This window comes from Lissotriton helveticus, chromosome 5_1 (genome assembly GCF_964261635.1).
Source record: "Lissotriton helveticus chromosome 5_1, aLisHel1.1, whole genome shotgun sequence".
NCBI lineage: Eukaryota > Metazoa > Chordata > Amphibia > Caudata > Salamandridae > Lissotriton > Lissotriton helveticus.
The window spans coordinates 378,692,938-378,719,110 of NC_136065.1; positions in this window are offsets into that span (position 1 = coordinate 378,692,938).

Consider the following 26,173-nt stretch of genomic DNA (forward strand, 5'->3'; position numbering starts at 1 on the left):
TCAGGTGGGAAGGACAGGTGTACGAGTTCACCACGCTGCCCTTCGGGCTCTCCTCAGCGCCGTGGTGTTTCACAAAGGTGCTGCGCCCAGCGGGCGCGCGGTGTCCGAATGATAGTGTATTTGGACGATATGCTCTTCATGGACCAGTGTCCGAGGCGCTTGGCGTCCCAACTGCAATTCGCGGCGGACCTACTGCAGGGTCTAGGGTTTGTTATAAACGAGAAGAAATCTCTCCTAGTCCCAGCTCAGTGCACAACCTTTCTCGGGTTCAGCATCGACTCGGTTTCAGCCTCCTTGAGTCTTCCCGCCCGGAAAATGTCGAGGATTCGTCACGAGGTTGCGCCAGACTCTGGCGAAGTCTCTGGTATCTCTGCGTCACCTAGCAAGGATAGTGGGCCTGTTGTCGTCTTCGATTCAGGCCATCTTCCCGGGCCCGCTTCACTACCGGGCCATGCAGAGGTTGAAAGCGTATCATCTCAGGAAAGGTCTGACGTACTCGCAGCTGATTCCCCTGTCGGAGGACGTGAGGGACGAAATGCGATAGTGGCTGACGCACATGGAGGCCTGGAATGGTCGTGCGATATTTGGCTCCGCCCCAGACATTGTGATAGAGTCGAACGCCAGTCGCTCGGGTTGGGGTGCCAGGTGCGGAGATTTCTCCACGGGCGGCACCTGGTCTGCCCTCGAGCAGTCGTTACATATCATCTGTTTGGAGTTGCAGGCAGGTTCCTTCGCGGTCCGGTGTTGGACCAAGGAACGGGTCCAATCGTGTGTCCTTCTGCGGATGGACAACGTGTCCGCTATATCAACCATCTGGGAGGCACCAGATCCAAGATGCTGGCAGATCTCGCGCGGGACTTCTGGCACTTCTGCCTGGACCATCAGGTCTCGGTCACGGCGGAGTATCTGCCGGGCCGTCAGAACGAGGTGGCCGATTGGCACTACCGACACCTCCTGGATGCCAGTGTGTGGAAGCTGGACCCGCGGGTGTTTTCTCAGCTGATGGACCGGTGGGGTCCGTTTTCAGTGGACCTGTTCGCCTCGTGGCTGGACCACCAGTTACCGAGGTATTTCAGTTGGCGCCCGGATCCGTCAGCGGAGGCGACCGATGCGTTCATCCAAAACTGGTCAGGCGAGCAGGGTTATGCGTTCCCACCATTCTCAATGATAACGCGGGTGTCAACGTTGCTGCGCCGCCAGTCGGCGCAGGTGGTGATGATCACGCCTTGGTGGAGGTCTCAAGTTTGGTTTCCGGTTCTTCTGGAACTTTCCTGGGATTTTCCAATCCTACTCCCCCACTCTCCTCACATTCTCCTGAATCCGGATGGGAATCCCCACCGGTTGTTACAGGATGGCTCGCTGAGACTGAGGGCATGGAGGATCTACGGTGTCGCTGGTCTCTCCCAGGCCTTTCGGGAAAGGCAGAGGACCTGCTCTCTAGGGCCTGGGCAGACAGCACCACCAGGAGATACCGATCAGCGTGGCATAGGTGGCGTCGCTGGTGTGTGCGACGGAGTTTCAATCCCGTGGGGACGGATGTAGTCCATGTCCTTAACTTCCTTGCCTCCTTGGCGGAAGAAGGCTTAGCCTATAGGTCTATCAATACTTTCCGCTCAGCCATATCGGCGGGGCACGACTTGGTACAGGGTTCCCCGATCGGGGAGCACCCTTTGGTTTGCAGACTGTTGAGAGGGATCCGCCTCTCGCTGCCACCAGAGCCGCGGTACTCAGTCCTGTGGGACGTGAACAGGGTTTTGAATTTGTTTCTTTCTTGGCAGCCGAACAGGTTTTTGCCTCACAAAGAGCTTACTGCTAAACTGGCGATGCTATTATGTTTGATTTCCTGCAGGCGAGTCTCAGGCGTACGGGCGCTCGATGTTACAGCCCAGGTGTTTTCCCCAGAAGGGGTGTCCTTTACAGTGAGCAGGAGAACTAAGACCCCTACGAGGGTTATTTCATATCCGGCTTTCCCGGATTCCCCTAAGCTGTGTGTGGTGCAGTGCCTCCGTGCATATGAGGATATGACTGATGACACTCGCCCTCCGGGTGAGAGACAACTGCTGATTGCCCTACGGAAACCGTACAAGGCTGTTTCTTCCCCAACAGTCGCCAGATGGGTGCGTTGGGTGATGCAGGAGGCGGGGATTGATACGAAGAAATTTAGTGCTCACTCAGTACGGGGAGCTATGGTCTCGAAGGCGTTTGCGCTAGGGGCTCGGTTGGAGGACCGGTTGAGGGCCGCGGATTGGTCCTCGGACTCCACATTCAAGAGGTTTTACTTTAAGCCAGTAACAGAAGTGGCTCGGCTAGTTGTCGATAAGCTTTGAACTGGCATAATCTGAAGCCTCTGGTCCTGCCATAGAATGAGAATTTGCCTAGCCTTAGTGCTGGTAAGTTCCAATTCTATTAAGGACTCGGAGGCGAGGATTATCCCCCCCAGGGACTTCCTCGAAGTGGACCCTCCCCGTACAGAATGTAAGTAACCAGTTTACGGAATTCATGAGGTTGGCAATGCTATTGTTCTGCATGCATTGATGCGGTGTACCTGGTTGTGTTCAGGAAGGTCAGAGTCTGATTCTGAGGTCTTTCTTGCAGGGAATGATGGTCCAAAACAGGATGCGTGAGGTTACTGGACTGAGTGCTTCGCGCGAAGAAAGAGGAAGAGGAAGTGGATGCAAGGCATGATGGTTGCTGCCGGTGCATAGAGACTAACGAAGGACTTATGTTTCTGTTTCCTGTTTTTTCCCGAGTGTTCATGGGAAAAGTAGTTTTACATGTTTTTTCTTGCTGCTGTGAGAAATAAAGTGAAGAAAGTAAGGCATAATCCTCGCCTCCGAGTCCTTAATAGAATTGGAACTTACCAGCACTAAGGCTAGGCAAATTCTCATTCTGGGTCAAAACCCTTCAGTACAGGAGCATCAGTAATGTTTTTTTTTCAACAAATTCTTCCCTGCTTTTTTTGGTCCATTGAAACTTAGTTTTACTTTTCAATAGTTGTCAAATGGTGTAAACCTTGTTGGAAAAGCTCCCTGCTGGAAAAGCCCTTTATAAAATTCAATTAGGCCCAAAAAGGACCTAAGCTCAACCTTATTAGAAGGATGAGGGGCATTCTAAATCCACTATCTTGGGTCTAGTCGCTACACCCTCACCACATAGCGCATGACTTAAATAAGCCACAAAAAGTACAGCAAATTAAAATTTTGAGCGCTCTTCTGTTAACCCATTCTTCTCTAGCACCTCCAAAACGTTCTCCAATGCATTATAATCTTCTATCTTGTTCTTTCCGAAAATCAAGATATAATCCTGAAAACACCTCACCGTGGGATGTTTTCCGAAAAGCTAATACATGATTATCTGAAAAATAGTTGCTGCCATAGCTAATCCAAATGGTAATCTTTTGTACTGGCAACAGCCCACCGAACTTATGAAAGTTGTGTATGATTTGCTCTCTTCTTTCAAATGAATTCAGCTGATAAATCTATTGTGGAAAACCATTTAGCATCCTTTACTAAGTAAGCATTTCTTAGATCTTGGGCAAAGGGATTTTATCAACAACCATGTTATTATTTACATGGCGCTAGACAATGCAAAAGTTTGATCTTTTCATTGTTGCGTCTCGGAACTACAACTGGAGAATTCCACTCCAACAATTCAATGCGCTCTATTATGTCAGCATCAACTAATTTTTCAAACTAATTTTCCACTTCTTCCCTGAGAAGTACTGGTATGTTCTTACCTTTATGTATTTTTTGACATCCACCATTTTTAAGGACTATGTAATGTTCAAAATTCTTTAGCATTCCAATTTTTCCACTGAAAATCTGTGGACCTTTTTTAAGCATCTCAGACACAACACTCTCAGTTTCATCAATCACCAACACAGATTATGGACTATTTGGAGTTAGAGTTATGTGCAAATCACGTTGATCTCTCCACCCTAGGACTGAATGACCTTGTTTTGCAATGTATGGTTTCCCTATTGAATCTCTATTCTCAAATTGGAAAACTAATGTCCTAAAACAACCCCAGAAAACCTGCACCCCACTTGTCAGCCAACGGGCAGTACCCCCGCCCAAAACTATCCTCGGCTGTGGACCTTTCTGCTGTCCTACGTATTAGTGACTATCCCCGTTCAACGGATGCCAAAGCCCCTGTGCCCGACTTCAATCCTCCCTCCGTTCTTTTGTCTCCTGCGCTCCCTGCTAAGCAGGACAGCCCGTCAGCCCTGTAACAGTGTACATCTTACAGGAACTCACCCAACTGTGAACCATATAAAACATCTACAATGTCCTAGTCCTCCCCATCGCATGACACACTGATGACATGCTCTCGAATTCAGACCTGCGCATACCAGCCCAGCAACAAATTCAGCCCCTTACAGAGGTCCACCATCCGCCCTGTTTGTAACGGGCCCCTAAGCCAGGCCCTAGCTGTCCAGAAACACTGTCCTGCACCGCCTGGCAGCCCCTGGTAATGGGCTCTGTAGATCTATCCCCTTGTTAAGTATGACCCCTTTTGCCATGGCATCCATTACAATTCCCATGAATGGCAACACCGTACTGGGTCCCGATGCTTTCCTTGTTTCCAAAAGTACTCTCTAATCCCTACTCTTACCCAGGACATCCATGAGCACATATCTCAATGTCATACCCCAAGAAATGACCGTGCCATGCCGCACAGGCTGTCCTCCATGCTGTCAACCATTCTCCAGGTTCCCCATACCTTCATAACCGTCAAGCCTCCTCTGGCACCGCATAAGCGGCTCGTCAGTTCTAATCACCCTCAACCAGCCGTGCCTCCATGGCCACAGTATCCTTATTGTTGCCCCTGAATGCCAGTGCCTTGCTGAGCTGCTTGACTTTAATGCTGCCAGGGTACCGTAAATATCAACACACACTCCTCTAGCATGTACTATTGCCGTTCTCAGCCACATGTCTGTTGTTTTGCTAATGGTACCACAAAGGTCCACTCTGAGCTCCTCGAGCCTGCCCAGCAACCTCCGGCAGCCCTCGGAGCCAGTACCAAGGCCGTTCTGGGACATGTACCTACCAAGCTCTCAATGCTACCACAAAGGACAATTCCGAGCTCCTCAAGCCTGTGCTATGGCCGTTCTGTGCCATGTATCTTTTAGGTTGCCAATGCCACCGTAAAGCTCTACTCCAAGCTCCTCAAGCCTGTGCTATTGCCGGACTGGGCCACTTATCTTTTAGGTTGCCAATGCTACCGCAAAGGTCAACTCCGCACTCCTCAAGCCTGCGCTATGGCCATTCCGTGGCATGTATCTTTCACCTTGCCAATGTAAAGTTCAACTCTGAGCTCATCGGGTATGAGCCAGTGTCATACTGGGCCACTAGACTCTTATGTTGCCAATGGACTAAACATGTTCATTCAGCAGGTCCACGTATCTGTTAGGTTGCCAAGGATACCGCAAAAGTCAACTCCGAGCTCCTCAAGCCTGTGCTCTGGCCGTTCCGTGCCATGTATCTTTCACCTTGCCCTTGGAAAGTTCAGCTCTGAGCTCATCAGGCATGTGCCAGTGCAGTGCTGGGCCACTTGTCTTTTACATTGTCAATGGAACTAAACATGTTTGCTCGTACAGGCCACCATGGCCCCAGGCTCCATCTCACCGGCCTGTATTGACAGCCCCCAACATGGGTCCAGCTATCTGCTCTGGTGCCCAATGCTCCAAATCACCTAAGATCCCCATGTATGTGTGTGTGCTCTATCACCACCATAAACAGGCCTCCCCAGCCACAGGAGAGATCCTAAAATCCTAAGATGAAAGCCCCAAAATGCATCCGGCAGCCCTTGTCAATGATGTCAGTGTTTGATACTATACCGCCCCTCCACAATCCAAAGTATTAAAAGATCCCCGTTACCAGGTGTATTAGGAGCCGCTTCCATACAACAGCTTGTGAGACAGTGTCCTCCCACGGCCTGTAAACCTGCATACCTACATACAAAATTCCCTGGTGAGCCTTCTAGTATGAAGGCTCCCAGCCAGCACCAACAGCCTCAGCTTTTCCCTTTAAGTACCAGCTTAACGCCATATACCCACCGCTGCGGGCCCTTCCTGAGTGCAACCCGATTGACCTAGGACCGCCTTCATCTCCCTTCATACCTTAACCCCTTATAAAACTCTTGTGCTGAAGCTCCTTCCTCAATTACACCCGACACCCATATCATGCTGCTGCACTTTTACCTGTTATTAGAACCGGTGTCCCATCTGGCCCGCTGCCCCATTTGACCTCCCGTCGGGCCCTTCACGGCTGTCCTGCTGCCACCGCCTTTTTCGTCCCAGCTTGCCCGCTGAATGAACCTGGAAAATGTCATGAACAGATTGGTGAGATCCACCCCTCCCACTCAGTACCTCCTGCGAATTATCCCCCATCAATAACTGTAACAGTACATTTTACCTATTGTCCTGGAAAAGTTCTACTGCCTCTAATGAACAATGCGCCATTACAATCCTAACGAAACAATCTCCCCATAAAACGCTATGCCTCTCTACAACTTATCCCTACAAACGGGTTTGCTTGGGGCCAGAAAAACGCTGTTACCTAGGTAACCAGCATGTACGCTGAAGCCTAACACTCAAAGTGCCTCTACTTCTTTTCTGAATTGAGCGTAAAATGCATGCGCGCGCTCAAACGCTCCGCTTACCTCAAAGAAAAAACTACTACGAGGCAAGAGGATTCTCGTGCCCATCGCCCTCCCCCCACTTGATCGCAAGCGCCCAAAGGCCATCCTACCATTTCTAGAAATCTCCAAAAACCTCTCTCCATGACCAAAATCATATCCTAACCCAACAGCCCCCCCCATTTGCGCAAAATAGTAAAACCGAACTACCCGTCATGAAGCCACCAACGCCCTTTCGAGACACTCCGAACCAATACTCCGCCCATATCGTCCGCATCCCAAAAACACCAAACCCTCCCCAATATGACCAAAAAAGGTTCCCACTCCCATATGAAAGAGCTCTCACATCAATGAACCTAATGATACTTCAACGTAACATATTAAATTCCATCATAGAAACCCATGTACCATACAATCTTCATAACGAAATCTCCATATCTTCCCCACAACCCAAACTACCCCCTGCCCCAATACCGCAAAACGGGCTTTATATCCCAAAGAAACCAAAGTATGCGTAACATGAATGTAACTCCTTGTGCAGCAGCCACAAACACACTCACTAACTAACTCAATTATAAAAAATTCTGACCAGCCTAAGACCAGCCACCGGGAATACCAGAAAATGGTGGCAGGAAACCCAAAATGGTGACATAAATATCCCTTGGGCTATCAAATAGTCCAACTAGCCCAACAAGCCCAAAAGGGGCGGAGCAGAGGCCCGTGCCGCTCCCATTCCCCAAACCTCCCGGGGGGCAGACCTCCCTACGCTCGGCTGCCTCCCAAGACCCCCTTGTGTGCGAAATGGTTATCAAAGTCTCGCAAAGCATTATCAAATACATTTGAATCCCGGCTACCAATAGTTTTTTTCATTTAGCTCATATACTTTCAACCCTTCCGGTCCCATAAAATGTAGAAATATTTTCTTTTTTCTCTCTGGTTTAATTTTTCCTTCTTCAGCAATAGTGTCCAGAAAATGTAAAAAATACGATTACAATTCACTCCATTTCATACACGGATTGCCTCCCACAGGCCAAAATGCTTGTGGGGGTTGCAGAGGAACATTTTGGGTTGCCATTGTGTAAATAAAGGGATGAAAAAAAATCCACAGTGTCCCCTCTTCACCCAAAGGACCAGTTCACTGAATGCAGATTTAAAGTAATTAAGAATAAAGGAAAATCTGCCTGAAATTAATCAAGTATGCAATATGCAGTGTCCTCTTCACCCAAAGGGGACTAGTCCACTGCTAAGGATAGACAAAATATAAATAAGCTGCCAAAAATATATATATATATATATATATATATATATATATATATATATATATTTTTTTTTAATAAACAAAATAGATGAATTAATCCAAAGGTCTTGAAACACTATTCGCACAGTTACTATTATAAAACTCCAATATTGTGGTATTAGATGTGCGTTGTGAAATATAAACCACTGCTGCAATCCAGCGCAATCAAGCGCCTAGACACCTATGGGTAGTAATGCGCTATAGAAATTGTGATAACATAACATAACATCCAAAATGCGATGATGTTCCTTTGAAAGTTGCTGGCGGCCGCAAGCCTTCCAAGATTGCGGCACGCAGTTGCACATGTCCACCTCGACGTGAAAGGAGACATCAGAACGCCCAGCGTGCCTTAGGAACTACAGTCACATATGCATCACTGGAATGCTGACACACGTGCACCGGAGAAAATGCACATATGAAAAATTCCCTACAGAGCCCGCTTAACTAGTTCAGTGAAAGGTAAAGGTTTACAATATACTTCAAAATCCGCTTTATCCGCAGTGCAAAATCTTCTCTATCCGTTGTGTAGCGACGTGGAGCCAACCATAAATTAAGGTTGCTGAACGAATTCCAATAAGACGCTGTCCCTTGAGTTTCAAAAAACACAAGTATAAAATCCAAATAAGGAGAATGTAAATTCTTCCGTGGGTTCCAGGTGTTCCAAAAGATCGTCGCCAAATTTGTAGAGTCTAGTTCTTGTATTCCAAGATAAGTTTATTAAATGTTGAAACACCAGATGCAAATACGGATAGCTCTTGTGACCTTCCTTCCACTCCAGCAGCCTCCAGTGTACTGACAAGCAATGCTCCAGAACACTGGGTAAAAGGCATATGGAATGAAAGCAAGTTTACAAATATAAACATAGCAGCGTACAATGGCTGCATGTGCCAAACAGTATAAGATTTAAAGCATGACAAAACAAAAACATAGAAGTTGGAGGGTGCGGGAGCCACCATCAATGAAAGCCTGGGGTACATTTAAGCTGCACCCCTGACCCAGAGCCTGATGCTCTGCTAGGGAAATTCGGCAGAGAGCATCTCCAGTGGACTCACTTATTTTTTAGTCTGCTGAGAAAAAAGTTAGGGCAAGATAGAAAAGTCAAACTAAGACAGATTGGCACATCCTTCCTTACCAAGCAGATAATTTGGGGACCAATGTACTAAACTGTTACACGATTGCAAAGTCAGCGATTTGCTTTTGTGACTGCAAAACTGGAAGTTGTAATGTAAACAAGCATTGGCAAATCCAATGGGTATTGCTTTTGGGAATTACTGGTTTGTCAATACCTTTTAGCCTCGGTCTAGTTGCCAGGACCTAAAAACACCTTACAGTGTGTCTGACGGCTACTATTGTAAAGAATGATTGACAAATGTAGGAGAGAAATTTAGACTGTTCAGCTTTAAGTTGCATATTGGTGTATTTCTCTGTTAAATTAGTGCTAATAAAGGAAACCTTTTTCCAGACAGTATTACATGTTCAAAAATGAAAAGATATTGAACTGATTCAATCACAATTATGCAGTATAATGTGCATTTTATTGCTACATAATTTAGTAAACCCCGCCGCATAATTTGGCCCACTATTGTCGTATAATTGAGAGACCCTGCCCATAAACTACACATGACTATATGACCGTATATCGCATGCCAACACAACGTATGCGATTACAGCGCGGTTGTAACAACGCAAGTGCTGTTACAATGCACTACCATTACAATTCACACTTTTACCACGCATGTCCCTTTACCACGCAAAGGCAGACTAGGTATAAGTGGTTAAGGTAAGTAATTGTGTGTATATCTCTCTATTTTATCTATATAAATAAAAATGTAAATGTTTGTTTGTTCAAAATCGCAAATCTCCGAAAGTTCTTCACCGATTGCTTTGAAATTTTGACACAACATTGGATTCGAATAGGGGGGTGTTTTTATATACACAACGTTGGATTCCAATACGCGTGTGTCGGATACGCGCGTTTTTAATCGAAAGCCCGAACAGACACATATAAATGTCAATGTTTCTTTGTTCAAAATCATAAATCTCCGAAAGTTCTTCACCGCTTGATTTGAAATTTTGACACAACGTTGGATTCGATTAAGTGCATGTTTATATATATACAACGTGGGATTAGAATACGCACGTGTCCAATATGCGTGTTTTTTTAATCGAAAGGCCGAACAGACCCTATTGACACAACGTTGGATTCGAATAGGGGGGTGTTTATATATACACAACATTGGATTCCAATATGCGTGTGTCGAATATGCGCGTGTTTTTAATCGAAAGCCCGAACAGACACATAAAAATGTCAATGTTCCTTTGTTCAAAATCTTAAATCTCCGAAAGTTCTTCACCGATTGATTTGAAATTTTGACAAAACGTTGGATTCGATTAAGCGCATGTTTATATATACACAACGTGGGATTAGAATACGCGCGTGTCCAATACACGTGTGTTTTTAATCGAAAGGCCAAACAGACCCTATTGACACAACGTTGGATTCAAATGGGGGGTGTTTTTATATACACAACGTTGGATTCCAATACGCGCATGTCGAATATGCGCGTGTTTTTAATCGAAAGCCCAAACAGACACATAAAAATATCAATGTTCCTTTGTTCAAAATCTTAAATCTCCGAAAGTTCCTCACCGATTGATTTGAAATTTTGACACAACGTTGGATTCGATTAAGCAACGTGGGATTAGAATACGCGTGTGTTCAATACGCGTGTGTTTTTAATCGAAAGGCCAAACAGACCCTATCGATTTGGTTGCTGCGCGAAAACTACAAGGGACGCATAGAGACAATAGTCTACATATATTAGGATTGACAGTTGGTTTCAGGATGGCAGACCGGGAAGTGGGTGGAGGAAGCGGGGAGGAGTTGGTTCACTTTGCAACATTAGCGCGTGTTTATATATACACAACGTGACAATAGTCACAAAAACATATTGTGTGCCCACAAGCATTGTGAAATTAAACATATTAGAAACGTGCTCTTAATCTCTTCTTTCTCTCCCATTTAACCAGACTGAGCCACAGCAACGCATGGCAGGGTTCAGTTAGTTGTCAGGGTATGAATTGCTGCCGGCCAGTAGTATATTGTTTTTTAGGATTTCGTTTTGATAGCATTTCTTATCTGTGACAGGCCTGTGAAACGCGCCTATTCACAGTGCACTGCTGATGCACTTAAGAGTGCGCATTCAGTAGTGGGTGAACTCGAGTTTCCCTACTTTATTTTTCCTTGCAATATTATATAGCGCGAACTCGACAACATGGCATGAGCACAATTTACATTACAGAAGAGCACATTAATTTGTGGTAGGCATGGGGAGACAAAGCGATTTGCCTGGAATCACAGGATGTTGAGCTGATGCCGAGATTTGAACGTAGCTCCCCAGCTCTAAAGTTCGCAATTCTAGAACTTGTGGCGGGAGGGGTGTCTAAAAGTGTATGTCTGTGCTGGCCGTCAATGAGAGAGACCTGTGCATTTTTCAAATCGGTGGTGAAAAAATATGAGTATGTTGCTGGAGATGTGGGCCGCCGTGCCACCAATGTACTTACCGGGGGAGGGTAAACACCCATTATTCCGCAACTTTCTTTCTGCATATCATCCCTCCGCATACTTTCATTACGAAAGTACCATGACTCCGCAATGCCATTATAACGCATGGCATTACATTTTATATGCTTTACCACGCATATATTTACAACGAAATTCGTTGTAAATGCATGAATGGTAAAAGCATGTTTTTTTTAATGTTAGGATAAGGTAAGTATGGGTATAGGGGTATATGTTTTGGGGTACTGAGGTATGTGTTTTGGGGTGTTTGGGTATTTTAAGGGTTCTGATATAGTTTTGGGTTATGGGGTACAGGGGTAGTTTTAGGGTTTAGGGATAGGTATGGGTTTTGGGGTACAGGGGTATTTTTAGGGTTCAGGGCTAGGTTTGGGTTTTGGGGTATAGGGGTATTTTTAGGGTTCAGGGGTCGGTTTGGGTTTTGGGGTACAGGGGTATTTCAAGGGTTCAGGACTAAGTTTGGGGTACAGGGGTATTTTTAGGGTTCAGGGCTAGGTTTGGGTTTTGGGGTACAGGGGTAGTTTAGGGTTCAGGGGTAGGTTTGGGCTTTGGGGTACAGGGTTCTTTTTATGGTTCAGGGCTAGGTTTGGGGTACAGGGGTATTTTAGGGTTCAGGGGTAGGTTTGGGTTTTGGGGTACAGGGGTATTTTTAGGGTTCAGGGCTAGGTTTGGGTTTTGGGGTACAGGGGTATTTTAGGGTTCAGGGGTAGGTTTGGGTTTTAAGGTACAGGGGTATTTTTATGGTTCAGGGCTAGGGTTGGATTTTGGGGTACAGGGGTATTTTTAGGGTTCAGGGGTAGGTTTGGGTTTTGAGGTACAGGGGTATTTATAGGGTTCAGGGCTAGGTTTGGGTTTTGGGGTACAGGGGTCTTTTTGGGGTTTAGGGATAGGTTTGGGTTTTGGGGTACAGGGTATATTTATAGGGTTAAGATGGGATAGTGTTTAAGGGTGTTGGGGTATTTTAAGGAGTAAGGGTGGGTTATGATTATGGGGTGCAGGGGTATTTAAAGGGAGCAAGGTGGACACCCGGAGCTGGAATGTACAGAACCTGGGAAGAAAAAACAATGAAATATTGGGCACAACGCTCGCTTTTTTTTCCGTAATCCCGCGCCCCGCACACGCCCACGCCCCCCCCAAAACACGCCCACAGCACACGATATGAGACATGGCATAAAGGGCGGAACGTACCCCAGCGTTTGTCACGCCCCCAGCACACGCCCACAGCACAACGCAGACACGCCCACAAGGGACTACTTGGCTGGCATTGTTCTTTTACCTTTTAAATGTATATGGTGGGCGTCTGCATAGCCTATGTCCTTCTGCTGCAACTGCCCTTTCCAATGCTGTATTGGGTGTTGTGATTGGTGCTGTGGTTCCTGAGATTACCCGCCTCAAAGGTTTGGGCTCTCTCTTTATTATATTAGTATAGATATATACCCCTTAAAACCCCAAAATTACCCTTAGTACCCCAACAACTATACCCATAAATTTCTAACATTACCCTTGCCAACCCAATACCCATTCCCCTAAACCTTAAAAGTACCCTTCCCACCCCAAAACCAATACTCACCCTGAACCCTCAAATTACCCCTACACCCCACAAACCATAACCTCCATCAACCCTAAAATTACCCTTGGCACCCCAAAACCCACCCTGAACCCTAAAATTACACTTGGCACCCCAAAACCCGAACCCACCCTGAACCCTAGAATTACCCTTTGCACCCCAAAACCCAAACCCACCCTGAACCCTAAATTTACCCTAAGCACCCCAAAACCCAAACTCGCCCTGAACCCTAAAATTACCCCTACACCCCACAAACCATAACCACCATCAACCCTAAAATTACCCTTGGCACCCCAAAACCCACCCTGAACCCTAAAATTACACTTGGCACCCCAAAACCCATACCCACCCTGAACCCTAAAATTACTCTTAGCACACCAAAACACATACCCCCTCTGAACCCTAAAATACTCTGGGCATCCCAAAAACGAACCCACCCTGAAGGCTAAAATTACCTCTACACCCTATAAAACCCATAACCACCCTGAACTTTGAAATTACCCTAAGCACCCCAAAACCCAAACTCACCCTCAACCCTAAAATTACCCCTAGCACCCCAAAACCCAAACCAGCACTGAACCCTAAAATGACACATTGCGTCCCAAAAACCCATACTCACACTTGGAACTCCAAATACAAAATCTACCCTGAACCTTAAAATGACCCTGGGCACCCAAAAACCCAAACCCACCCATAACCCTAAAATTACCCCAAAACCCATACCCACACTGCACCCTAAAATTACCATTGACACACTAAAACCTATACCCACCATGCACCCTAAAGCTACCCCTACACCCCAAAACCTAAACCCACCCTAAACCCTATACTTACCTTATACTTACATGTAAAAGACATATGCCTTTACCATATATGCCTTTACAACAAAACTCGTTGTAAAGGCATGCATGGTAATGGCATATGCGTTGTAATGCCATGCATTGTAATGGCTATTTCCCGCTACACATTAATGCTGACAGACTGGCTCAGCGAGTTAACACTCACCACTGAAATATGCAGTGATCTGCAGGTCACAAGTTCAAACTGCAGGAAGTTCAATTCAGCCTTCCATTCTTCTGTTAGGTAGGTAAAGTGTGCTTCAGAAATATGGGCAACAGTAACACTTGGTATTTACAGTGCTTAGAAACAGCAGAAGTGAGGTATGAAGCACCGGGGGCAAGACTGCAAGCTAAATATGTTTGTGAAGCTGGGAGAAGGTAGTATCATCACCAAGTGTGTGCACTGCAACATTACAACGTACGTCAACATTTATGGGTAAAGCATCTGAAAAAGCAACACTTTACATTGCACCTCGGAAATTTTAACCCCATGTTTTTCGAAGTAGTTTAAATGCAGATTTAAAGCCGCAGTGGAGCACGGTTTGCATCCATCCTGTGACAAGGGAATAACATGACAAATGTGCAAAGGCGCCAGGTAGCTGACTGATAATTATGTGATACCTTCCTAAAAGTTCAAGCCCCAGAGGAGGAGCCAAGATGGCGACCTGAACGGACGTGTTGATTCCCGGCTCCGCGAGCCTGTGCGCCCAGCACCGACATCCTGACTTTTATTCTGTCTTTTGATGGCTGTGTGGCGAAGCATTGACCGCGCTGCTTCTATTTGTGGTCTTTCGAGGTCCCTGCGTGCTGTCTGGGGAGAGATACCGTCGTGCTGTCTGGATGACCGCCATAGCCCTGGCTCTGGGACCCCCTCTGCTTCCTCTCCGCCGGCGGTCACTGGCCCGGCAGCGGCTTACTGAACCGGAGGTGCGCCGGTGCGCTCCTTCCTGTTGCTGCTCAAAGGGGACTCTGTTGGATCCTTGACCACCCCAGTGCCCCGCTCCATAAAACCGACTCGTCGTGCTGCCGTCTACCCGCTGTGACTGCTTTCCCTGGGGACGCTGCGGCTCTTCGCAGCAGCTCTGTCTTGCTGACCGCCCCTGAGCTCGCCTTCACCCGGATGCGAACCGGCAATGGTATTCCCCGTACGGCGCTCCCAGGCCGAGTGTTTTACTAGCAGTGGTGACCCGGAGTACGCTTGTGTGGAACCGAGCTCGGCCCTATCTCCGTGTGCACGCCCCGGGGCTGAAGACATGGCGGCTGCCTTCCCTGCGGTGGTGAGGGCTGTCTCGTGTGAAGATTGTGCCACCCTGCCCGTTGGTGAGCTGGATGTTGCACCTGGAGAACTATTCCCTACTGTGGAGCTGGAGTGTCGGCTGCAATTATCACCGTATGGGGTCATCCTGTCCGAACTTGCCGGGCTCCGCCGTGACTGGCTTACCTTCTCCGGTGCATTGAGTGAGCGGCTCGACGGTATCCCTCTCTCGACTCGGGGGAATACGATCGCTGCTCAGGACTATTCTGGCTCGCCCTTGTCTGTCTCTGTTGGGGATGCCGAAATTTGGAATGAGCGCGAGTCGGGGCTGATTTTCCCTATTCGCCGTGATGCCTGTGAACAGCCGTCCGACTGCTTCAGTGGCGCTACAATGTTTCCTTTTTTGTCGGGGTCTGAGACTGTGTATACGGAGAGGTTAGTGTTTCATCCTGTGACTTTTTCAACATCGGTCCCCCGGGAACCTGCAGCTTTGCGAACATTTGATTTCTGGCGACGGACTGGATGTCTATTCCTGTGTGCGGGGGTGTTTATCCTGTCTGCCTGCGGCTCGGCAGGTGACTGGTGCTGCACATTTTGTCTTGGCCCCCCTTCGTTACATCGGCGGTGGCCATTTTGTCCTCCGGCTTTGTCTGAGTTGGACCTTTCCCGGTGGCCATGTTTGAGGAAACGCTCACGATCTGGCCAGGGCTGAGGAACTCTCCATCGATGCTCTTTCTGGACTGGCTGGCAGGGACTCTCCTCGGACTGCTCTTTCGAAGTTTTCCTTGTAATTATGGGCGCCTACAGTGCTAATTTTTGAGTTGTGCGGCTACATCCTTACTTTGTTTAGGTTCCCCCAAACAGCATAATTTTGCGCTGTCTTTCTCTCTTGGCTGGCGTGGACCTGAATGGCGCTGCTTTCCTGTGATACCTGTGCGTGCTATTTGAAATGATCCTTTGCTATTTTAGGTTACAATGTGTCCGATTTGGCTCCTTTTTCACGGGGCGGGTGTTTTGGTGGGCCGGGGGTGCATCTTGCTGTTCGTGATATTGTTATTTGTGTCGATCGGCTGGTGGGGGCCCAGACTGTACCGCTATTCTGACATATTTAGGGGCGCAATTTTTGATATTCCTTTTCACATGTGCGTGTAATGTCTGTCTTCTTTTTGACTTCGTGTAAGGGGCGGAAGTTTGGTGCGAGCGATGGAGTCCGGGAATCTGTGATTGTGGCCCTCCTCCGGGGTTAGGTGTTACATGGGAGTTCTAGATTAGGTTGTTCTTTTCTTGCTCCCTATATCTTCGGTGTTATGATACTTCTTCTTCCTTTCTTATTCTTTCTTCTATATTTCGGGTTTGTTGGGCGACAGACACATTGCAGGGGGGGGGGTAGGCCGTAGCCTCTGCATGCTTGTAGGGTGGGGGGTTGGGGGTTGGGTATTTCGGTTTCTTCTGTTTCTATGGTGCCTTGTTTTTTCTTCTTCTTTTAGTTTTTCTTTTCTTACTACCTTGGGTCCGTGTCTGGGTTGCTGGAGGGCGGGCGGCGGTGGTTCTTTATTGAGATATTGGCTCTGATACCCCTGATGTGCTGTTTCTGGGCCGCCACGCCGCCTGAGGATGCTTGACATTGGGATGCTGGCTTTGTGTAATCCGTGGCAGCTGTTATGTCACGCCTATTGGGACCCCCCCTTTTTTTTAAGTGTATATGTTGTTATTTTCATTCAAAACGTAACAGTTGGACTTTAATAGTTGCTATGGAACCTTTAAAATTAACCTTCAGTGCTCCTGAGGCGCGATAGCGAGTGCTTATAGTGGATCTCCTGACTGCTCGATTGTTGCTATCGTTGTGCTATTGCGTCGTCATTTTGCATGCGCTTTCGCTCACATTTTGTGGCCGGCCTGATGGTTGTAGGCCTGTATTTGTATTTTGTGTACGCACAAATAAAGGTTTTCAAAAAAAAAAAAAAAAAAAGTTCACGCCCCAGCTACAATAACCGAAGTGATATCTGAACACCGACTTTACGGTGCCGAATGCGTGCCACATTTCCCAAACAGTTGTGGAAAAGTAAATTTTGCCATGTCATATGTGCCTACGTGTTCCCCATCTTATGTTATATGTGCATGATCGATATGCATGTATTCCCCTCTGATCGATTAAAGACGCAATTACAGTTGTGTCCATCTCTAGTATGCCAGTTTCCAGTTTTCGTGAATATAACGAATATCAGGCCTATGTAAAGCTACGTTGCCACGTTTGACAGTGTGCACGTTAATTCATTGAATTGTCCCCGTTTCTAGGCCTCAAAAGGGCCCGGACTCAGATTCAGCTCCTGTTTCCTGAACTCTCCGAGGAGCGATACAGCCCCCACCTGTATCCCTGACCCTTCACTTACTTTCATGCCTCGCAGTGCCCGGCTAGGCCTGGCTCTGCCTCCCAGTCTGCCAAGAGTATGTTATGTTTCTAGTTATCAGTCCAGCCCTCCTTCTCTGCATTCCTAAGCTACTGAATCACATCAATAGTTTCCGTCATGGTCTAGCCTTTATGTCTCCATGTAAGAGAAATACTGTATTAATATTCATAGAATATTCCTCGCACACGCACTACATATAGAATTATGTATGCACCAGTCTTAGTGTCTGTTAGCCTTTGCCCTGATAACTTTTGGATTCTATCAACATGTACTCTAAACACCAGATACTAGATATGCCTGGGTACATGTCGCTCTGACCCTCCAGACTTTAGTCTCCTCTTCTAGGGCAGAAGTCATAGCCCCCAGTTCTCCCTGGTAACACGTCATTGCCAGTTTGCGCGCACCACTAGGTTAGAGGTCCCAGCTGCTCAGGTAGCCCCCTCCATGTTTCCGCCCCTTTTTATGACATATTCTGTTACGTTTACATCACATGTCTATGTATACGCCCTGTACACGCCTTCTTGTTACATCATTTTGCCCTTATCTTTCGCGACTGCTACAAACCACGCCTACTGCTACGCCCCCTGTATTGAATGTAATGTATTTGTTTAACTATAAATATTGTGCACTGTTATTAAAAGCTAGCCAATTCCCAGATCCTGCCCCCGGCAGCTGCCATCCTATTCCCATGCAGGCTGTCCTGTTCCTGTCCTGTTATGCCTGATTAAAGCCTGTAAACTCCAGCTACCTCGAATCTTGACTCTTATTTATTGAGCTATCTGTTTATAGAGTATCCTGAAAAATAGAACCGGTAATTAATTATTTATTTACCACATAATGGCGCCCGAATAGGGACTTGCCCTTTCCCCACGCGCCGGAGAAGCCACGCAGGCCCCCTGATCCTCTGTAGCCGTGACGGAACCATACCGGCCACGTGCAGATATTTCTGCTTCAAGTATCCCTCAGGCCCACGGAGGAGACGGAGGTTGCGGTCCAGCGTCCAGACGAGGCGGTGGAGGAACGCGGCGAGTCCCGACCAGAGCCCAAGCCGAGAGTCCAAGGTTCGAGGTATCCGGAGGCCCACCTGTAACTGAAGTCCGAAGTTCGTCCGTCCGTCGTCGTAGCAGTCCAGTCCAGTCCGAGGCCTTCCGTTCTTGCTGCCCGGTGAGTACCATTGCTGGGGTAGTATCTAGACAGGGTCAATTAATTTGTCTCTGGTCCGTGGGTTTGGGTACACAGATCCAACACGAAGTGTCCACCTAGGTGGATGCGGGTCCTGACGTGTCTCTTTATGAGACCGGTAAGTTTCGTACTGTTTTAGCAGTGCATCTAGTCATTCCAGTAAGTTCTGTTCTGTTCTCGAGAAATTCATGTGTTTCTGTTTTCAGTATTCCAGGTAATATTCTGTCCGAACTGTTATTTTAAATGTTATTTCATGTGTTTTCAATGTTGTGGTATGAGTGATTTGTTTTCAAGTTATTATCGTGTTTATCGTGTATTGTATTTGTGTCCAGATTCCAGTCTAAGTCATGCCTCTGTTCTCGAAATTACGTCAGTTAAAAACCAGAAAAGGTCTGCTCGAAGAAGCAGTTCCTGTCCCGCCTAGAGACAGTCCAGGTCATTTTATGTATCATAAACATGGCATAAGTGCCATATTATATCTAGACTTATGGGTCGAGTATACTAAAGATCTAGAAGAGAAATATAGATGGCCTGTATCAGGTACATGGGATGCCGAGTGCATCATGCGAGTAGAAGAAGCATTATGGAAAAAGAAATCCAGACAGTCCCAGAAAGATGCCATCGAGTTATGGCGCAAAGAATCTCATAAAAGAACCGAAAAAGAAATCAGAAAGTTAGAATTAAGTAGGGAATCCTCAGAAAGAGCCCAAGAAAGGGAATTAATCGAAGTAGGTGAACGAGTTAAAGCCGAACAGTCAGACAGACAGAGAAATGCCCTTATTAAGGGTATGTATCCTCTTCTTGCCGAGGGCTTGTCGAAAGCAACCCCGGAAGCACCATGTAATTTCCCGCCGCCATTAGTTCCGATTAAGCTACGTCACAAACCGACCGCAGCTGAAATTTTTCTTTCGTCCTATTTGGACGATACAGTCCCAGAATATGCAAATCATATTCCGCCTGTTCAACCTCAGCACCCTGTTAATAATATAATCCCTGTTCCTCCAGCCACTGGTCCCGGGGACCAAGTTAATGTACCCCCGGCCCAGCTTACAGTAAATGCACCCGTTTTACCAGTCACGTTACCAGCACCCGCACGTCCGGTATTACCTGACGACTCTAGCCCAGGAGGGTCGGCGGGAGGCGCTCCTACCACCCCGCCTCAAACGAAACGAATGACGCTGAGAGAAGCAGCGTTACAACGTACACCGAAAGTCTCTACGTACGCAGCCCTCAAGAAATACCTTACTGATTGCATATATGATTCAGTACCAGGTGAAGATTACATGATACTGTATTCAGTACGTTTACGACGAGTTACCACCTTTTTGGTTACTCTGCCAGACATGAAGGACCATCTAGATAGAATATATCGTTTCATCCGTACAGGAGAGGATCCAGAAAGTATTGGCGAAATCATGTCTCTAAGGAAAGCTGAGACTCAGCTCATGCTATTAAAGTTTCTAATTAATTGTTTAATAAGGGAACAAGATTATCCGACTAAAGATCCGACCGAAATGAGAGTCCTGACAAAGTGGAGTGATAATATAGCCGAGGGAAGACACAGGACATTAAGTTGTATAGAGAGTATGTACAAGAAAATTCGTAAGGAAATAATAAGGTTGCACGAGAAACGCAAAGCAGCACAAGTAAGCGAGAAAGAAGACGACTCTGATACTGAAGAGGTAGACGACGAGAATCCTACCAGAATAGCGTATGTAGGTAAATCTAGACTTCCCGACCGACATTCACGCCTAGAACACAAGAAAGTTTTTCCTCCTCCAGCACCAGAACAAGGTTCTCTTGAGCAAGTATTTCAAGTTACCGATCACATTCTGAAATCACGAATCGGTTATAGTGAACTTAGTACTATGCATGAACAAGAACTAGCCCGATCAGCAGTCCGATGGACTACTGATTCTACCACTTTTCCAGATGAAATAGTGGCACAAATGTTTCTGAAACTGCCCCCAGCCGAGCAGCGACTGGTGGGTATGTATATGATCCAGCACCTCATTACACTGTATGAGGGACAAAATTCTGACCCAGGTCCGTTACACGATGTTCTGAACGAGTTACTCCAATATAGATGGAGAGGTTTAGGTACCGATTTAATTAGTGTCATTCTAGAACAGCGCCACAAATATCGAACGTTTCTGAATCCGCATTTTGTTCACGTCTCACCCCCAGAAAGTAAATCATTCTACATAGATAGACAGCATCCGTTACGAGAAGTACACCCAGTTAGGACAGCGGGTGGTGAAATGCAACGAGTATTTGTTTACACCCCTATCACAAAGATGGAACTCTTAGAGATGAAAAAGTTAATTCCCTGTCACGACAAAGACCCAGCAGGGTTCCATCGAGAATTAAAAGACATGCTCCGTATGGGAGAATACACGTATCCAGATATCATTAAAATGCTAAAAGTCCTGTTGCCCGCAGGGGTATATGAAAAACTCAAGGAAAAAGAATGGGAGGTGGGAGAGAAAAAGATTGATTGGACAGCTCTAGAAGCTGAAGATAAAATACGAGTACCAGGTACCGGTCTTGGGGACAAATGTAAAGAATTGCCCGAGTTATTGATACAGGTTTTACCAAGATTACTAGCCACGAAAAAGGAAGATTGGGATGCAATCTCAGCATGCAAACAGAAACAGGATGAAGACACTAGTGATTTTTATTCTAGATTTGAAAAATGTTTTATTATTAACAGTGGTTTGAAGACAGGTAGCGAGTCATACCCTCATCTTTTTGTTACTAAACTAGTCAAGAATTCAAGCCCACAAGTTAAAAATCGAGTTTTGAAAGTCGAAAGTACCTGGCAAGCTAGTACCCCGTCACAAATGCTTCAAATGCTCCAGTATCACCAGAATAGAATCAGGGAAGAGCAAGAACACGAAAGGAGACGTATGAAAGACACGAAAATGAAAGTACTAGTTGCACAATCTGTTCCACAAGACAGTCAGAAGAGGGGTCCGAATCAAGCCAGTCATCCTGCAGCTCCCGTTAAAGGGACATGCAATTATTGTAAACAGCCAGGTCATTTTATAAACGAGTGTGCAGTTCTGAAACACAACATAGCTACTGGTAAGACTAAAGAAAGACCACGTCCGCCTAGACCAGAACAAGTCTCACAGACTTCTCAGTCACCGCAGAATGCACAACAGACAGTTCCAGCACCGCAGCCTATCGCTGCAACACAGCATGTTACACAGCAAATGTACCAGTATGCTCAGACAGAGTATCCAGAGTATCAACAGTATTCATGAAACAGCCTAGAGAGGGAGGTAGGCTTGCCTCTCATCGAGATACCTGTAGATCAAGAGGGTCCCTATGTACACAGTCAAGTATTAGGGAAAGACAGAAAGTTTTTGATTGATACAGGGGCAAGTAGGACTACTATCAGTCATGACGAGGTTCCAGGGGCTCCGCTCTCAGGCTCTAGAAATGTTTCCCTTGGATTTTCAGGAAAGCCTATTGTGAACGAGATTTCAAAACCAGTTTCTCTAGAAGTAGGTCCATTGTCCCGAACTACTGATTTGTTACTTACGAAGTCATGTCCAGAAAATTTGTTAGGCATTAAAACATTGAAAGAATTAGGTGCAGTAATTTGCTGCTCTCCAGAAGGAATACGATTGTTTTTGCGTGACTTTAAAGGTCACTATGTATTACGCGATTTTGATCCAAGATTATCCAATGTACCGCAGCATTTATGGGCGCAAGGTCCAACTGATGTAGGTTTTATGCAAATCACACCCCATCGTGTGACTCTCAAGCAATATAGATTGCCACCTGAGGCTGTAGCAGCCTTATCCAGAATTATTGATGAGCTCATTGCTCAAGGAGTGGTTGTAGAAACTGACTCCAATGTATGTAATTCTCCTATCATTCCAGTCATGAAACGTACTGATCCAAATGCACCTCCAGTATATCGATTAGTGATTGACCTTCGAGAACTTAATAAATGTATCATACCCCAGTACCCAGTAGTCCCAGATATTTCATCCCTATTGACAGCTATTGATTCTGAAGCTACATTTTTCACTGTTATAGACCTCAAGAACGCATTTTTCAGTGTTCCCATTCATCCAGACAGCCAGTACCTTTTCGGATTCTGTTTAAATGGAAGGAGCTATAAATTCACACGAGCTCCTCAAGGTTTCACAGAAAGTCCTAGCATTTATAGTCAAGCACTTAAAAGACAACTAGACAATATCCACATGCCAACTGACACTGCCCTGCTCCAGTATGTCGATGATCTACTGATCACAGCCCGTTCTGAACGTGACTGCGAACGAGCGTCACTTACAGTTCTGTATTTTCTGGCCGAGATGGGGCACAAGGTGTCCCCTTCAAAGCTCCAGTTCTGTGTCCAGCAAGTGATCTACTTAGGCCACTTACTGTCCAAGTGGGGTAGGCAGTTGACACCAGATCGTATCCAGTTGATAGCGAGTCTTCCACAGCCCAAGACACAGAAGGAGGTACGTGCTTTTATTGGCCTCACTTCTTACTGCAGACAATGGATTCCTCAGTATGCATTTCTAGCCAAGCCACTGATACAGTTAACGACACAGGAGGCAGCCGTATCGACTGTCCTCCCTTGGACATCTGAACATACACTTAGTTTTAATGAATTAAAGAAAGCCTTATGCCAAGCACCTGTTCTAGCTACACCGAACTACAGTAAGCCTTTTACACTTTTTGTCACAGAACGTGATGGTACTGCATTATCTGTTCTCACACAAGATCAAGCAGGACAGTACAAGCCTTGTGCTTATTTTTCGAGCACATTAGATCCAGTAGCCCAGGCTTTGCCTGCGTGCCTCAAGTCAGTTGCAGCCACAGCTCTAGCTATCAGACAAAGTGATTCCATAGTATTAGGACACTCCTTGACAGTACAAGTTCCACACTCCGTGGAAGTTCTTTTAAACCGAACACAGACACAGCACTTGACCATTGCACGTTTAACAGGTTATGAACTGACACTGTTCCAGCCACACATAAAAATCAGACGCTGCAACGTTCTAAATCCTGCTACCCTGTTACCATCAGTTACTTCAAATCCTGCCACACATGACTGTGTGGAAGTCATTAATACTATGACTAAGCCAAGACAAGACCTGACAGACATTGCATTACCTAACCCCGACCTGACACTTTATGTGGACGGTTCATGTATGAGAACTAGTACAGGAGAACTAGCAGCCGCGTACGCAGTGACTACTGACACTGAAGTTATAGAAACACACCGTATTGACATCCTGTCTGCTCAAGCAGCAGAGCTAGTTGCTCTGACCCAAGCCTGCATACGTGCCAAGAACCTGAAAGTAAACATATATACAGATTCACGTTACGCATTCGGAGTTGTACACGACTTCGGAGTGCTCTGGCAGGAGAGAGGTTTCATGACTTCTCATGGAACCAAGATTCAGCATGGTCTCCTCATTCAAGCTCTGTTAGATGCAATACATTTACCGACAGCTATTGCTATCATGAAGTGCAAGGCACATACGAAAGTTACTGACATCATTTCCCAGGGTAATGATCTAGCAGATCGAACAGCCAAGCTTACAGCTCAGACACCAGACATTCCAGTTAACAAGACACAGACATCCATTCCAGAACAGACTACTTGTATGACAGTTAAGGACCCTACACAAGATGTCATAGACATACAGTTACATGCTACTCCTGAAGAAATCAAGAAATGGTCCGAACAAGGAGGGGTCCAGACAGATCAAGGATGGGTGACGAAGGGAAAAGCCACATGGTTTCTCCCCGACTCTATGGTTCAAGTCATTATTAACACCGCACATAGTCCAGCACATCTAGGAGAAAAAGCCATGTTAGACAGTATACAGAACGTTTGGTTCAACAAGCACCTACGAGCTGCAGCCAAGCAGAAAGTCTGCACTTGTATGATATGTTGTCAATTCAATCCAGGTAAAAGTGTCCCGGTGGAACAAGGTGGATTCCAACCTCCTGACCACCCTTTTGAAGTCCTCCAGATGGATTATATTCAGATGGAGCGATGTCGAGGTTTCAAGTATGTCCTCGTAGTTGTATGCGCTTTGTCCAGGTGGACAGAAGCATATCCAGTTCCAGATTACACCGCTGCGACCACTGCCAGGCAGTTGGTTCGTGAATTCTTCCCCCGTTATGGACTCCCTAGGGTCGTGTATTCAGATAACGGCCAGCCATTCTCATCCGAGTTAATGAAACATGTTTCCCTTCTGTTAGGGTACCAGTGGAAGTTCCATTGTGTGCGCCATCCTGAAGCAGCCGGTCTCGTAGAGAGACATAATCAGACCCTGAAAATCCGCATTGCAAAAGTTTGTAAAGAGAAAGGTGTAGACTGGCTAGTTGCCCTGCCAGTTGCATTATTTTATATGCGAATGGTTGCACATTCCAGATCAGGTCTGTCCCCTTATGAGGTCGTATTCGGCCGCCCCCCAAACATGTGGGGTACACCTAGACCCCGCAGTATTACAGATGTTTCCAGTAATATGCTGACAGATTACCTAGCTTCCTTGATGTCTGCCCTACACTCTTGTCGTTCACAGGTTGCCGCCGCATTTCCAGACAACACCGAGGTGAAACCGCATGAGGTCATTCCAGGCGACCTCGTATTGGTCAGGAACTTTGATCGTTCAAGTCCGCTGGAGCCTCGTTGGAAGGAGCCGCGACTTGTTCTCCTGACCACCCGCACGGCCGTGAAGTTGGAGGGCCGCAAGGGGGGGGGCCATCTGTCCCATATCAAGAAATTCCATGGACTTCGTGAAAAATCTTTTGCAAAGGACTGTTCCATTTCTAAGGACTGCCTAAAAACAGACTCTGAACTCAAGCCTTCCCTGTTAGAGGAAACTCCGCAACAGGAGTATAAAAAGAAACTCCGGTCTAGCAAAATAAGTCAGCCAGTTTAATTGTCTAAGTCCCTCTCGGGTGAAACGGTTAGACAGGTATCTGACATGTATGAGATAGACCCCCATAGTGAGAGAGTTAGTCAAAACTCTATACGATGTATCGTCATTTTAAGTTTCTTATTGTTTCTAAGTTTAAATGGTTACCTGCACAAGTTATGCATTACATTTATGTTTTCCAATTTCTCATGTAAATAAGTTTGCTAATGCTACAGTAGAGCACACATTTAGTGATCTGCCTCCTCACGAGCTATCCTATCGTCTTGCTATGCGTAATAATACATTCATCCGAATGTTACACTATTCACACCAGACCAGCAATGCCACTAATTGTTGGGTGTGTGGTCGACTCCCCCCTTTCCAGACACCGAAGGGAGTTCTGCCACTCTTTCCTTATCCGTTTTCACATAATGGTTCGTGTGGAGCATGGTCCACGTTAACGTCATCCTCCAATGATATGTCCCTTCTGAATAGAACATGTTTTCC